The sequence below is a fragment of the Loxodonta africana genome, chromosome 10, assembly GCF_030014295.1.
Source record: "Loxodonta africana isolate mLoxAfr1 chromosome 10, mLoxAfr1.hap2, whole genome shotgun sequence".
NCBI classification, from domain to species: Eukaryota; Metazoa; Chordata; class Mammalia; order Proboscidea; family Elephantidae; genus Loxodonta; species Loxodonta africana.
The window spans coordinates 67,695,302-67,708,589 of NC_087351.1; positions in this window are offsets into that span (position 1 = coordinate 67,695,302).

Below are 13,288 nucleotides of genomic sequence, written 5' to 3' on the forward strand. Positions count from 1 at the left end.
CTCTGACTCATAGCAGCCCTATAGAACAGAGTAGAACTGCCCCATAGGGTTTCCAAGGAGCAGCTGGTAGGTTTGAACTGCTGACTTTTGGTTAGCAGCTGAGCTCTTAATCACTGAGCCACCAGGGCTCTGGTAGGAAGAAAGGATCACTGAAATAAGCTCATTTTTGCATGCTACTTCTTTCTTGGACATTTTGTGAGTTTAGGCATGGGGCAGGATGCTGAGAATATGGGCAGAAGGTTGGCTTCTCAGAGGCAGAGAAGACAACTGAGGCAATCCCATGAAGCTGGAGAGACAAAAATTTGGAGTTTATATTTGTGAGGCAACCAGGAGTTAAGCATCTGAGATTCTGAAGAGAAATGGACCTGAAACTATACTGGCTTTCTTCTTAAGGCACTCACTGATTAAGATCTGTAAGATAAGAGGCTAAAAAGGCAACCAGAAACCTGCTGAAAACAGAAAGAACTCTTAGACAGTGCTGTGGAGACAAAAATTTGAATTCAGCGCCCATCAAAGACAAACCCCAGTAAACATCCTAAACTCTCAGTTGGGGTCCTTGGGAGAGTACACCCTCGGAGTGGGGTGAACCAGAAATAAATCAAGACTACAAACACTGAAAAAAATTTTGAGCAAGATTAGATCCTGATTGAATCGAGCTGATGTGCCTGTATATTTCCTGGCAGAAAATAGGGTGTATCTTCTTGGGAGGAATATAATCCAGATCCTCTATAACTTTTCATGAACAATATTTGGCATTCAATAAAAAAAAAATCAATCATACCAAGAGAAAAAACACTGACTCTAGAAAAACAGACCTAGAAGTGAAAATGACATGGGAATTATCACATATGACTATTACATGATAACTGTGATTAATTGTTCTAGGAAATAGCTTTAAAAAACAGAGACTTTCACTAAGAATAAGGCTCTATTAAAAAAAAGCATCAAACGGAAATTCTGGAAATAAAAGAAATACTACAACTGAAATTAAGAACTGAGTAGTGAATTTAACAGCAAATAAGACACAGCTAAAGAGAGGATTAGAGAGCTAGACAATAGGTCAATAGTACTAAATATTGACTACTGAATGCATGGAGAAAAAAGAATGGAAAATAGAGAAAAGAGTATAAGAGACATGTAGGACATGGTAAATAGGCATAATGTGTAATTTGAGTTCAATAAGACAAGGAGAGGGAATGGGGCAAAAGAATATTTGTAGAGAGAGTGGTTAAAAATCTTCCAAAAATGACGAAGGCATCAAGCCACAGATACAAAAATTCACTGTGAACCCTAAGCAAGATAAATACAATGAAAACTATGCCTAGAAACATTGTAATAAAACTGCTGAAAACCAAAGACAAAGAGAAAAATCTGAAAAGTAGTGTAAAAGCAGCATGGTGGTGGCACCTGACCTCCTCTAACTTCACAAGGGAGGAGAATCAAGATCAACAGCCCAAGGCTGATTCCTATGAGATGGAGGTCAGACATGCCTCCTCTCTTCGCCATCTTTACCAATTCTGACACCAATTGTCCTTCCCCTGGCACTCTCTACTTCTCTGCTGGGTTCGATAATTAATTACAATGGCCACCCAGAACTCACAGACCATACTCATGATTATGGGGTTTATTAGGGAAGTACCAGGCTACAATTCAGGTTCAGGAACACTCAGGATACAGTTAGTTATTCCATCAGGACATCCTTTTCTCAGCTGTGCTCGCAGGCATGCCTCTCTCTGGCCTCTCCACCTCCTCGAGCCTCTGCCCTGCTTGGGCAAGTATTACAAAGCTCTTTTAGCTCTGCTGATAAGTGCCAAGTGACACCCCTCTTCACCAGTTAGCTTTGGCCCAAAGATGCTCAGCTCTAGCTCCATGGGCCAACCAGGTGCTGGGGGCACTGTATTCCTCCAGCAAGTCTCCTGCCCAAAGGCACTTAACTTTCTTATTCCATGGGCTGGGAAGCCCACTGTGCCATCTTCTGCTGGTCTCTCCTGCTGCCATTTCTCTGCCACCACTTCTCACCATCTTCAGGGTTACAGCTCTCTCTCAGACTCCTGGATGCAGGAACTTCTCAGCATAGAGATTCTGGGTCCAAGGGATGTGGCCCACTCTTGGTCATTCTTCCTTGGTGATGGTGAGATCCTCTCTTTGCTCTGGAATTGGCTCCACTTTAAGCATGGGGGGGCGGCAAAAATGACCAATCCCCTTGGTGGGCACAATTACCTTATTTGCACAGTCCCATCCAACCAGGACCATAGTGAGAAAGACCACACAAAAGCAATTCATCCTATGGCAAGTAGTCATAGGAAAAGATACATTACCTCTAAAGGAACAACAATAAGACTTAAAGCTGACTTCTCAATAGAAACAATAGGATCCGGAAGACAATGGCACGACATCGGAACAGAAAAGGAAGCCCACATATAGTTGGTGGGCAAGAAAGTTTGACTCCTGCAGTGATTTGGACATCCACGCTGGGAAAAATCTTAAGCAATCCCCTACCCACCTCCCAAAACTGAAAGATCTCCCTCATCCTAGCACTGCCATTTACTGATTTTATAAGGAGTATGTAAAAAAAAAAAATTATTATTGTTATTATTTATGTAGTTGGATATAACTAATTACTAAACTAGGATTTTACATAAAAAAAATCCTTCAAAACTGAAAACCATAAAAAAGACATTGCAAATAGAGAACTATATATCAATATCAAAGAGACAGATAAAAAATTTAAAAGAATGGGCAAAAGGCATGGACAGGTATTTCACAGGAGAAAACATACAAAGGGTGAATATATATATATATCTGCACCACGTGTCTGTCAGTTTGTAGTACATATATATAAGTAAAGGGTCAAAATAAAACTATTCTTAGCTTCAAAGCATATTTTCATAATTCATTAGCTCTTTCGGATGGATGATATAATAATAGATGCCATGCCAGACTTTCAATAATGAAGCCAGGAAGATAGAGCTTTATCTAGCTATCTTTTCACTTTGAAAAATAGATTCTATCACATGTGCTTTAAAAAAAAAAAAATTTTTTTTTTTTTTTTTCAGAGAGGAAAAAACATAAGAGGTTCAATGACTTGGCCAAATTTGAGAAGGCAAAGGTAGGAGCAGAACTCATCTTTTACTGGCCCTGTGGACCCAGACCATCTTTCTCTTTGACACTTCAACTATTATTGGGAAAAGGCAGAGTTTGACATTGGTCCCTGTCCTCATGGGACATACATTCTAATGGTAGAAGACAGATAATGAACAAAAATATGATAAGCACTTTGAAGAAAAATGAAGCTAGTAAGAGGACAGAAAGGCATGAAATTACCTCTTTTAGACAAACTGAGCAAGGGTCTCCTCTCAGAGGAGGTAGCATTTGAACAAAGATCTGAATAAAGTGAGGGAGCAAACACTGTAAACAGTTGGGGGAAGACCATTCTAGGCTCAAAGCAAAATGGCCAGTAAGACTGAAGGAGAAAGAATGAAGAGGAGAGTGAGGTTGGGACAAATAGTCTTATTAAACTATAGTGAGGACTTCAGAATTTATTTTCAGAGTTAAACACTCATTTGAGGACTTTGAGAAGAGAAGTAACAGGATCTGACCTAAGTTTTAAAATAATTACTCAGCTGCTTTACGGAGAATAAAGAGTGTTAGGAGTGAATTCAGAAACACTATTTAAGAGAATATTACATTAATTCAGGCAAGAAATGATGGTGGGTTCCAGTAGGATGGTAGTGGTAAGTTAGTGAGAAATGGTTGTATTTGAGATAGATATTTAAAATAAAGCCATCAGGATTTACTAATGGATTACCTGTGAAGGAAGAGGGAAAGAGAAGCGTCTGTCATGGTTTCACAATCCTTAGGAACTGAAGGGATGAAAGAAAAGATTTGCATTTACAATAAACCACGATAAACTCTGTGACAGGAAAAGTGAAGGCAATGGGAGTATAAAGCTGGGGCAGCTAATAGAGTTGTGGAGATGGCGTATGGCCAGGAACGGTTCATTGCCTTCCTTTTGTATTCTAGTTTCATTACCTTTTGGCTGATTCTTTCAGATTTTGTGAGAGTTTTATTTGGTTGGTTCCTTTCAAAGAATAGCTGTTGCCTGATCCCGCTCACTGACTTTGAGACCAGATCCCGGACTTCCTACCAAACTGACCATCCAAGGTGTATTTCCTGGTTCCCAGGACAGAAGTCTGGACCTTTGCTTTGAATCTCCGCACAGTCATCTAGCTGTCAGGACTGGAGCTAGAGTAACTCACCAGGGAAGACACCTGCCTCTTCTCACTGGCACTGCAGGGTGACATAACCAGGAGTGACTCCCGCCACTCTCAGGGCATTCAAGGGGTCTCTAGTATCAGCCAGTTAAGGTCTACCCATGGAACTGGGTGGGAGTTGTTTTTCCAAAAGCACATGGTAGAGGTGGGTACCTGAGTAAAAATTAAAATTCTTTTCCCAGAGGTAAGGGAAATGCATTCTGAGGGGCTCAAAGTGGAAATATCCACTATATGAGGGGAGAGAGGTAGTATGTTCAGGGGACAGGTGGAGGTAAAAGTTCTTTGTGTCATCTGTGGTCTATGAACAATGACATGCCCAAGGGCAATTACTGGGAGAAATGCCTTAGGCAATCTATTCTGAGCTCATTTGTAGTCAGACATCTCCAAAGACACAGACTTAGGTTGGACCACATCCTGCTTTTCATGCATTACATAAGGAGATGATAATGTGTGTGTCTAAGCCACAGCTAGTCCTACCAAGACACAGAATCTTCTCAGAAGTAATGCCCATGTTGATCTGTTTTCAGTCATCTTAGAAACAAGCCATCCCTCTCTCCTACTGATGGCAGTACTAGCCCTAATTCTGGTTTAAAGAAGAGTCCAGAGCAGGAAAATGGACTAGTCTCTCCCAGCCACATCATACACCAGGCTGAAAAAGAGCTGAAAGGGATCTCAAAGGTGATTCAGTCTAATCCTTCAATTATATGATGGGGGATTAAAGGTTTAAAGCAGAGTTCTCGATACAAAATTCCAGGTACATGTGAAGATTTATATAATCATATGGCTATTTGTGCTCATAATTTTCCCTTTCTGCTGAGCCCATGTCTAATGAAGGGAAACTAGACCCTTAGAGTATACATCCTTTGTTCCTGTCAGTCGTTCATTTATTAGAAAAATACTTGAGTACCTACCACATATCAGGAACAGTTCTGGGCTGAGAATACAGCAGTGAACAAGACAGACATGGTGCATGCCATCACCATGCCATCTAGAAGAAGAGAGAAAAAAAACTCAAATGAATGCTCACAGTGTGCAGAAGTTATAATAAGCATTATCAGAAAACAAAATAAGGGTGTGGTATGAAGTAGTGAGGAACAAAGGGGAGCTAGATAAGAAGATCAAGGGAGAATTTTCAAAAGAATGGAGTAATTGAAATAATTTAACTCAAGGTAATCTGAGAAAATCTTAACTGGCCTGGTTCTGAAGCTCCAGCCCCTGAAGACACCTCTGTTTCAGCCATATGGGGCAACTCATGTCTGGACATTTAAGTGGATCCTGGAGCTATTTCTTCTGTCTTGCTTCCCTCAGACCAAGGATTCTCCAAGCTATTGGAAGCTTCACCAACTCTGTATGGCCTAATATACGGAAAGAATGACCAACAATGGTGTGAGAATCAGGTAGATATGTTCAGGGATGTGTGTCTAGTTATGCACTGCGGAGCTGTAGGGGTTACCACTCGTATAGACTAAATTGAACACTGTGAACACAGTCACATTGACTGATTTACATTGACAACATTTCATTTTCATGTGATTTCCTCTTTTAATTTATGATATGAAATAGTCTGGATCCAGGACCGGGGAATAAGAGTAGGGGAGACGGATTTGAGGAAGACGGTGGAATTTAGTCTAATCTCTCCCTCCAGTTAAATTCCATGGTCGTGTTCTGGAGTAAAGGAGCAACAGGATATTCAAGTTTCATGAACTTTAGCCCTGTATATTTCCAAACAGAATCATCAATGCAGAACTTGGGATCCAAAAGCCTCGAGGGGTTTTTAACCAACTCTATGTTCCAGAAAGAAGCCCAGAAATGTCATGCTGTTGACAATACTTCCAAATATAATGAACAACTTGGAAATCTTGGGTGTCATTAGTACTGCTCTTACCTCCAACCTAGAGATATGTGTTTACTCATATGTCCTTATCCTCCACTCCTCCCTCAACTCTAAGTTCCCTGAGAACAGAATCTTTGTTTGCTTCATCCATATCTCCCAGAGCTCCTAGAATAGCACTACCTTACATACAGCAAGTGCTCAATAACTGTTTATTCTATCAACAAATGAGGCAACTCACGGAGCTGATGTGATCATGAGTCAGAGCTTCTGCAGCTGGGGCCTCCCAGAAAGGTTTGGCTTCTAGTCCTTTGGCAGAACAACCCTGTATGTGGGAGTTGGGAACCACTTGGAAGCTCCCAGCTGTGGAAGTTGGAAAACCTAGTGTGCTGGTCAGGTTAGACTAGAAAGAGAATGCCTTCAGAACTCACATTCCAGTAAGATCCTGAAGGCTTTGACTGAGTTGAGGTGGTGCTTCCTGGGGCCCCTCTCTAGCCTCAGTGCCAGCGGACTGAGCATCTCACCAGCTTTACCATCCAGGTGCTCAGGATTTTGTGCTAGAATTTATGCTCAAAGGGAAATCCTACTTTCCTGTGCTTTTCATTTCCGTCCTTCTAATCAAAAGGAAACTCTAGTTGATTCTGAATCAAGAATGTACTGAATGACCTTTCCCAAATGGAAAGCAAAGTGCTCACAGCCCACAATTTTAATCCAAATCAATTCATTTCCTAGCATGACAAACAAATAAAAATAACTTCCCAGGGAAGCGAATGTCAGAAGGTACTAGGAAGGGCTTTGGAGACTTTCAGTATGCAGTGGTTGGTCTCTTACAAAGGTGAACAGTACTTACTTTGCTGGTTTCAGAGCCATTTGTGGGGGGCTGTGTCCCAGGCTCCAACAAAGCACCATTGTGAGGCTGAGGGCCAAATGCGTAGTGTGAAGGGCAAACTTATGTTGGTGTATGGTGTGGAGCCAATGCCTGCTGTTTGGAAAGAATTGCAATGCAATTAAAAGACTTTCTGAGAGATGGTAATACTGTTAATTCCTTTGCCATTTTATATGAGCAGGAGGATTAATTAGCTTTGGCTTTATGGAGTTATATCTAAATGCATATGTTTTGGGTTAGATATTTCTTTTTACTAGATTAGCCAGACTCGTTCCCAACTGTGAAGGCTACCTCATGGGATTCATTTGTGCCTGCCTGAATGCTTCTTGTTTGCTGGAATGTTATCCGGGACTGACACCAGACTGTTTACAATGAGGCTGGCTCTGTCTTACCTCACACAATTGCTTTGGAGGAAGAAGTCAAAAGGAAAGTGGGTAGGGATTTAGAATACAGGGGTGGACATAGTGTCGGAATTTCTTTTATTATTATTATTTTTTGGGGTCAATTTCTACAAATAACTTTTTAAAACAGTCTTATTTTCCCAAATGTATTTCTTTGATATTTCTTGTTTTTCACACTTTTATAGGGGAGAAAGAGTGAGAGAGAAAAAGACAAAATTCTTTGCAGTGGGGTCATCTTTTAATGAAGCTCAGAATAGCCCTCCAGAGTTACTTCTGCAGACTTCTCAGTGTTCAAATCCAATTCCACAAGGTTCCCAGTTCTTCCTTCTGTCAATTAAGCCATGATTAGTAGAATATTTTTCTTAGCTACTTGGGTGACCTTGAAATACAGGATATTCCAGAAATAGATGTATTTATGATTCTCTCTCTCGTTGCTCATGTAATGAAGATAGCTTGTCTTATTCATCTCCCAGCACTGGGCCTAGAGATGTATAATAAATGCTTATTGAAAGAAAAAAATGTTTGTCTGGGCCAATAAATGTTTGTCTGGGGCAGTGGTTCTCCGTTTAGCCTGCATGAGGTTTACCAAGATACCTCATTAATGGGGCGATTCCAGGATCAGCCTTCTGAGTTCTGATTTGGTGGCTCAGGGGAGTGGTCTAGGAATTTGCATTTTTAACAAATACCCTGATGGATTTGAGCACAGGTGTCCTGGACCTCACATATCATGGGGCGGGGGGAACTGCTCAGAAATATGGCTTTTCAAAACTTTGTTGTTGTTGTTTGTTGCCGTTGAGTGGGTCCCCAACTTATGGGGCACCCCATGTACAACAGAATCGGACTATTGTGATCCACAGGGTTTTCATTGGCTGATTTTGTGAAGTAGATCACCAGGCCTTTCTTCCTAGTCTGTCAGTCTGGAAGCTCTGCTGAAACCTATTCAGCTTCATAGCAACACAAGCCACCGAGAGATGGGTGATGGCTGCACATGAGGTGCATTGGCTGGGAGTTAAACCGGGGTCTCCCTTATTGAAGGTGAGAATTTTCCCATTGAACCTCCACGCTCCCACTTCAGAATTTTAGAGGATAGGTGTCTTCAAACCAGCAGGAGCTTCTTCCTATTGTTATCCATGCCCATGGACTTCTCTGAGGGACTCCCATGAACAACCCCCTCCCTCCTCCTCTCCAACAATCTCTCCAGGCACCGCTCCCTGCACCCTCCATTTCCTAGACGCATGTCATCCATTTTGCTTGGAATGAATCCTTGCTGTTCCCCTGGAGCTACCTGAGAACACCATGATGATATCAGACCCCTTGGTCTTGCTCTGGAATTACACAAATTTACCAAGTGGCCAGAAGGCCTTGTGCTTATCATTCTGGATTTGGTGACCTTCCCAGCACTGGCCGTGACAGTTTCCATTGCCAGTTGTGAGAGATCAATCAGCAAGTTAAAACTAATTGCCATAGGTGCTATTTTCCATAGACAGGCCCTTTTCCCAGGTGCTTGTGCTGTGTGTTTGACCCAAGACAGAGTGAGCTTAGTTATATGGGTGTAGGTGTATAAATGAGATGGTGTGTTTACACCACACAGGGTACATTGCACATGCTGGCTTTATTGTAGATGTTTTTCCCTAGATAGATTATAAAACTCCTTGAGGGTTGGGACTGTGGCTGATTCCAAGGAGTCCCTGAGGCAAACTTGGCCTCCTGAGGGTTGGAGACAGAAGCTGACACTCACCTGAAAGTTAGGTGCCAGTCTAACACAGTTATAAAATAACTAAATAGCAAGACCCTAGGGATGCATCAAGCTGGCAGTTTTTACCCAGAGCTGATACCTTCCCTGCAGAAGGGTGTTGATAGAGCGATAAGGAAGTAACTCTGTGGGAAGGCCTTCTAAGTAGTCCTGTCAGTAGCCCTCAGCAGGAAAATGTCTTCACACTCAAAAGCAAGGAGCGCTTAAAAATACCCACCTTGCTTCCTCTTCCCCACGGCAGGAACGTGTAAGGCATTTCGTAGCAGACAGGTTTTGTTGATTCTGCATTAAAGGAGATTATACTTTCTATAATAGTATACATGTGTGTAATAGTGAACAGAAATAGCAAAACAATAAAATTGTAGCTGAAGAAGAATATATTTTAAAAACAACTATATGCAGCTGCAGACATGGGGTGAGGATTCTTTCTAGTTTTGCCAGCCCTGATTCTCTTGTCTATGTAGGGCAGACGGTGGCACTACCTGAAGGCAAGACATGAGGATGTCATTTTAAAGCCTATGGGAAAGCAGAAACTCAGGGTGGAGCGGGGGGGGGCTGCATTAGTCTGAAAATCACCAGTCAACACAAGAGTGGCTAAAACAAAAGACAATTTCTGCTTAACAAGGAATTGTGTGCCACGGCTTCAGGGTTTGTTCAGCAGCATGACATACTGGGTTGGTGGTCATTTGATTCTTTTGGTCTTTTTATCAAGGTCACAAGATGGCCATCATAGCTCCAAGGTTCCATTCTACCCAACAGGGCTCCAAGCAGGAAGGAAAGGGGGAGGATTCCCTCTCTGCTCTCTCTGTCTCTCTCTCCCTCCCCCTCCCTTTCTCCTTCTGTCCCTCTCCCTTTTTCTTTCCCTCCCTCCCTCTCTTATATTTTCCCTCTCTCCCTCTTTTCTCTCCTTCTCTTACCAGGAGAAAAATCCTCCTGAGAACCTTCCCAAGAGAATTCTTTACGCCTCTTTGGCCAGAACAAGTTTATATCCTCACCTCCAAACCAATCTCTATCCAAGATTTATAGGGTTATCACTCTGGTTTAGACCAATCAAAACTCATTTCCTGGGTGTAGAAGACTCCCGTTTCTAAGCTGGTACCTGCCTGAATGATATTAAGACTCAATAAGCCAAGAAACAAGAACAACTGCCTAGTAGGCAGTCAAGTGTCTGCCACATGAGGTAAAGTGGCTGTTGATTTTACCTTGGATAACCTGAACGGCTTGGCTTCCTTGTTTACATTTATCATTTAGTGCAGTTGAAAGAGAACTTGTTTTCTTTTAATGTTAGGGAAAGAAAACAGCTATTGGAAAAGAACAAGAACTAAAAGCTTATAAGGAATATAGAAAATTAAAAATATCACTGTCATTATCAGTAACAATCCACCCATTTATGTGTCTACTGACTCCCTCGCTCTAACAGCATTAGAAAACCACAGCTTCTCAACTCGCTAATGCTATTAAAGCCCTCAGATAGAAATCTAAGAAGCAATAACACTGTGTAGTTACTAAACTCCACACTCATGAGAATCGTTAAGTAACTCTAATCATTTACGAAATTTAGTCTAGTGGAGTCATAAAATTGATTTTTCAAACATTTATATTCATTATTTAAACTTTTTTTTTTTCCAGACTTGGCCATGGAGAACAAGTAGTAAAATCAGTTTATTCATTTCAGACATTTTGGGACTATGTATATATCAGAAATTATAAATATTTAAAATACCTTTTAGACTATAAATATTATTGTATAACATTCTTCTTTTAAAGTAACAATCTATTTACTCCATCTTTTTATTTCAATGGAACACTCACTTCCTGAAAAGAATGATATTTTCTACCTAAAACATTTTTTAAAAAATTATAAGGCATCATAGGAAAACAATAAAGAACACTGGCATAGGAGTATTTTTAATTTGTCATAATACTTTTTCAGTCACTATTGCTATTCTCTGGTACTTTCCTGTGGGTGCTCATGGCAGACTTGGGCCAACGTGCCTTGGCAATTTGCAGGAAGAAGGAGGAGCCTTACCTGTGGACCATGTCTGACCCAATAACAGAAGACATGTGGTGAGCTTGGAGTAGGCTGGCTCTGATTAAGTCGTGTGCTGTGTCAGAAGAGATCTAATTCAGGCAGTGCTATGCCCCCACATCATGAATTTGAGGAGAGTGTTGGAGCTTCATCTGAATCCACTGAGCTTTGCTCCACCTTGTGCCTGTTCTTTTTCTTTGGTGATGTGATGCAAACACAGGTCTTTGCAAACAAAGCTGTCCTAGATGACCACCGTCACCAAGGCCACTTCTTTCTTGAGTGACCCACCAAGAATAGGTTTGGGCCTCAGCGAAACTGTTTTCTCAAGGCTCTTCCAGCAAGGGCAGACATGCCAGAAATCTCTTCAGGGATGTTATGGATTGAATTGTGTCCCCTTCCCCACCCCCTCCCCCAATATGTGTTGAAGTCCTACTCCTTGTACCTGTAAATATAACCCTGTTTTAGAAATAGAGATTTTCTTTTGTTATATTAATGAGGTCATGTTAGAGTAGGATGGGTCCTAAACCTAATCGCTTCTAAGTGGTGTCTTATAAAAAGAGCAGAATAGGCACAGATAAACACACGGGGGAAGACAGACGCCACACAAGGATCATTACAAGCAAAGAAACGCCAAGGATTGCTGGCAGTCACCAGAAACCAGAAGAGAGGCCCACAGAAGGAATCAGCACCTCTGAAACCCTGATTTAGACTTTGAGACTCCAGCCAGAACTGTGAGAAAATTAATTTCTAGTTATTAAAGCCACTACTTACGGTATTTCTGTTACGGCAGCACTAGGAAACTAAGACAATGGGATATGCCCAGGTCCCTCTTCTGAACTGTGGAGCCTGGAAAATTTGTAGGAGTACCCCTTTTCTCAGTGGCTCTGCCCTCAGACAAATTTGAGTGTGGTCAGTTGCTTTCATTGCTTCCTCTTCATCCGTAGCTTTCTCATCTGATCTGCCAACCACTGGACATGGGAAGCATCTCTTTGAGGGGACTTTTAAAAAAAGTTTTTCTTTGTTTACTTCCTTTCTTGGGCAGAGAATCATAGGCTAAAATCATTGTGGTGGTTGTTGTTAGCTGCCACTGAGTCAGCAGCCCCTGACGAATGGCAACCTCATGCATAACTGAATGAAATGTTGCCCAGGCCTGTGCCATCTCCATAATTGGCTGTGGATTGAACCCTTGTGATCCACAGGGTTTTCATTGGCTGATTTTTTGGAAGTAGATTGCCAGGGTTTTCCTCCTAGTCTGTCTTGGTCTGGAAGCTCCACTGAAACCTGTTCATCATCATTGCAACTGATGGACAGTTGATGGCTTTGTTTGAGGTACATTGGCCAGAATCAAACTTGGGTCTCCCACATGGAAGGCGAAATTCTACTACTGATTTTAGCCATGGACTTACGAGACTCTTGAAAAGGTGATATGCACAGTTTTCAGACTCTAGGTGATCTGAGCCTCAACCACTCCAGAGAAGTGTTTGCCTGTCCCTTTCTTAAAGAGCTCTTTAGCTCCATCAGTCACCTGCTTGGGCCTCACAGCCCTTACACAGGACATCTTCCTCATTTCTTTAGCACTTACACACTGCCAGATAAGTTAGTCTCTGCTCCATCATCAGGAGTCAACATCTCTCTTGCAGAATGTCTCTCCTGACTCTCATGCTTGCCCTTTGATTATTTTCATTGCTCTCAGATTTCTCCAAGGGCTCAAGGCGTTCCCATACTCCAAGCATAGAGCCAGGATTCAGAGGCTATAGTATAAGCCCAGAAAGTGGCTAGCTCTTCTGGTGTTTAAGTTTCCCAGACTTGAAAGTGGAGCCCATGAGAATGGTGAGCTGCCTACTGGTTTCATAAATGTTAAGTGCTAAAAAATTATGTGCAAACTAGAAGGCCTAGGTGAATGTGATTTTAAAAAAAACCTCAGCTGTTAGGCTCCCCATGGCTAATGGCAATAACAAACTGCAGCCCAGTTGGGCTTTGAATGATGGCCTATAATTCTTACCTGGGATTCTGCTGACTCCACAAGACATTTGAGATTGGTCTTAAGTTTTTTAATGTTACCAGGACCCCCATTGATGTCATAGCCCAGAGCTGCCTAAGAATTCTTCTGTCAT